Raw genomic sequence first — 3,416 nt, forward strand, 5'->3', positions numbered from 1 at the left:
ATGGCAACTCGGGATATAATATAAATTTACATATAATTTCTCCTCCCTGATATTCTTCCAGAATGTATAATGCTCTGCATTCTATTCACTCCTATCAAATCCTTCTTACTCCTTATCGTCAGTGCCGAGCACTGTTTTGTATTTGCCGGCTAAATCAACGACAATGCGATAATCGTCAATCGACGAAACTTTTGCTGTAATGGAACTTGAACACGAATAATAAATAATTGTTCCATTCGAAAGCGATAACCTTGTTGTCCGCATGTTTGCAGCTATCATACGCTGATAGGCATTCTGACCAATGGAAACGTTTTTCGGTATGGGCATTGAACGATCATTTCAACAACTTATCATCGACCGAATTCGTTACCTATAAAGTTCAGGTAAACTTCACCACCTAAAAATGAGTAATGAATCGGATCATCTTGTTAAGCTACCAGTACACTGTTTGTAATAACGTCAAATATTTCGCATCTTTCGTGAAATAAATTTGAACTGCTGTGTACTGGCTCTTCAAATATTTGATCAAATACAGTTTGCCAAATATTTCATTCGTGTTTGTCAAAGCGATTATTTGTCTATTTGTCAAACAGTGTACTGACCAGTTTGTTAAAACTTCAAACAGCGTAACGCTGCAGTTTGTCAAACTTGTCGATAGAAAATTTTGTCAAACTTGTTGATGGAGAAGTTTGTCAAACTTGTTAATAGAGAAATTTGTCAAACTTGTTGATGGAGAAGTTTGACAAACGTGCTTTGCTCATTCAGGATAGCAAAATACGCCGTACGCGAAACTGATGTGTTTTGACAGAATTTGTTGCCAAAACGAAAAAATGTTAAGGTTTGAAATTCGGCTGATTGATTGATTGTTTTATTTACGTGACTTTAAAAAATTCATTCGCCATGTAAAAAAAATCGGCGCTATTTTGATACTGTTGGTATTTGTCTTTCCAGGAAAATCATGCCTCAAATAATTCGGAAAGGTACAAACTATTTGAATTCAATTGTTTGATACATGCTGAAATGTAAGCAAATGCCATTTCGTTTGAATCCTTTCCGATAGTTCACCAAAAATCAGCTGCTCTTGAAAAGCATACAGCAGTCGAGTATACTGCCAGTCTTGCGTGGTATTATTGTCGAATGTATCTAGTTGAATTCTACATCCGGGTCGGACCGTAGCCTGTCTAGACTATTGTTATTTTATCATAAAGTACTGAATGAGCTCATGGAAGTCGAGATGATGAAGAGTCTGTCGATAGCGATTCCATCGAATCCATCAAACGGAACCTGCGTCTGGCGCTGGATATTTACGCTACTAATGTTGGTGCGCCAAATACTACCCAATAAACGGATACACTATCCTCACCACTTGCCAAAAACATGCTCAGGACAAATTGCTCAAGTAGTCCGGTGTTGTGCTTGGTAGCTTTAACAATTTGGGAACGAGAAAGTTATTTTAGCTTCGTCAAATCCCCTCTCCTTCGTCCGTCTTCAGATCTCTCAAAACCTCTGTCGAACCGTTTGTGTTTGGTTTTGTTGCTCATGTGGTACACCCTGCTTTGCTGATGCTTGAATGTTTGGCTGTATATTTTACACGAGTACATCTTTTCCTTTACGTTTGTATTAGAAACCTTGCGTTTGGACACATATGTGTTATACTTTTTACCACAATCGCGACAATAGAACAGTTTCCCGGTGGCATGCAAATTCTCATGTTTTTTTTTTCTTTTTTTTTTTCCCGGGTGTGAAACCTGACGTGTATCTTCAGCGTTATCGATTGAGTGAATGTTTTCGAACAGTGGGGACACATTTGAAGGGCTTTTTACCTGTAACTGTAAACAGTATATAATTGGAATTTACAGAAAAGAAAATAAGTAAAACCTTAACCTACTCGTGTGCCATCGAATGTGCGTCGTCATCAGGTACTTGTCCGCAAACTCTATTACAATATGAACATCGATTCCGAATGGGTAATGAACGATCCTTCTTTAGCGGCAAACCAGCAGATTCCTTTTCTCCCTTTGAACTATTTTGTTTCATGTTGCGATCCGGATCCATAAATCGACGAAAACGCTCTGCAAATCACCCATTTCAACTTTTTCCTCTCCCATCCCGCTAATAACGTAAATCTTCCCATTCTCTCCCTTGATGCGCATTTCGGTTTTTGGTTCCAAAGGAAAATGTTTAATTCATCAGCGTCTTCCACAGCGTTTTCGATATCTGATCGCTCATCGTCCGCGTCCTCGTGTACTGTCTCTGGATCCACTTGGATGTCAACTTCTTCCGCGCTAGGCCAAATCTGAAAGCAGCTTTCGGAAATAATTAGATGGTGTATAAGGGTTCGGCGGCGTTTGTAACATGTAATGTAGTTAGATTGCACTAGCAAGGCAATGGAGAAATTTGGCATCGTCAGGGTGCACCTGATTTGTTCCTTTCGTTCTTCCGTAACGGCAAGCACGCGCCGAAAGAGTGCTTTACATAGGCCAGCGCAGAAACCACACCTGTCGGAGATGTGGGAGGAATGTGGCCACTTAACTGTGAATGTGAGAAAGTACATAAACAAGTGAGCGAGAAATGCAACTAAAATCCATACCGTGTTCATCGCCGTTTTGTATGTCCAACAATACAAGAGAATTAAATATTTTTCAAATTCCCGTTCTAATCATTTTTTGTCCAATTGAAGTCTGCCTAAACTTTTTTAGGGTAGACCTTGTCGCTGTAGAGTTCTATGCAATTCCTTTCACACACACTTTTGGGGTTTTGTTTTCCTCCAGCTGACATACATAAAACTCGGCCAATTTAAACGTTCGAATTAGCTCGACTGAAGTATTTATAATGGTGTTGAAATGCTCTGTGTCGATGTAAAACTTATTCATGAGACGTACTGTGTAGTTGTCTGACGTTTGAAATACCGCACACCAAGATCTCGCAATTTTATACTACCGCCCTCCCCTTAAGCCCACCCAGTTAAACTCATTCCGGAACCGGTTCGGATTTCTGAATGGAGCCATTATGGATTCCAAATCAAATGAATCAAACGGTTGTTGCATTTGATTTGGAATCCATACTGACTCCATTCAGGATTCCGAATCAAATTCCGAATGGTTTGACCGGGCAGGAGTGGTTTGTTTTCCTCCCAATCCAAACGTCAAAACGGCACAGTACCAACGCAGCTGGATAAGTCTATACCGGTTGGTTAGGTTCCATCATAAAAAAAAATCCGACCGAAAAGCTATTTTCGATTTGTTTTCCTCCACCTGTGACTGGTGAACAAACAAACAAATCGACACAGATCTTTCATTAGGGCCTAAGTCGCAATGTACTCAAATGGAGAAAAGTCTGTATCAATATTCGGCAACGCTTTTCTAAATAGTTTTTATTGTAGGTATAAATTACTTTATGGTCATGTTTTTCCGGAA

At 39.6% G+C, this 3,416-nt stretch overlaps 1 long non-coding RNA gene across 1 annotated transcript; it reads right to left on the reverse strand.

Annotated features, from left to right (window-relative positions):
* Positions 1-940: 940 nt before the first annotated feature.
* Positions 941-2,796, reverse strand: LOC131691776 (uncharacterized). The gene is made up of 3 exons (XR_009305851.1): positions 2,591-2,796; positions 1,889-2,532; positions 941-1,829 (listed from the first exon to the last, which is right to left on the reverse strand). It is a non-coding gene; the product is annotated as an uncharacterized LOC131691776 (long non-coding RNA).
* Positions 2,797-3,416: the final 620 nt, after the last annotated feature.

This window comes from Topomyia yanbarensis, chromosome 3 (genome assembly GCF_030247195.1).
Source record: "Topomyia yanbarensis strain Yona2022 chromosome 3, ASM3024719v1, whole genome shotgun sequence".
In the NCBI taxonomy this organism is placed as follows: domain Eukaryota; kingdom Metazoa; phylum Arthropoda; class Insecta; order Diptera; family Culicidae; genus Topomyia; species Topomyia yanbarensis.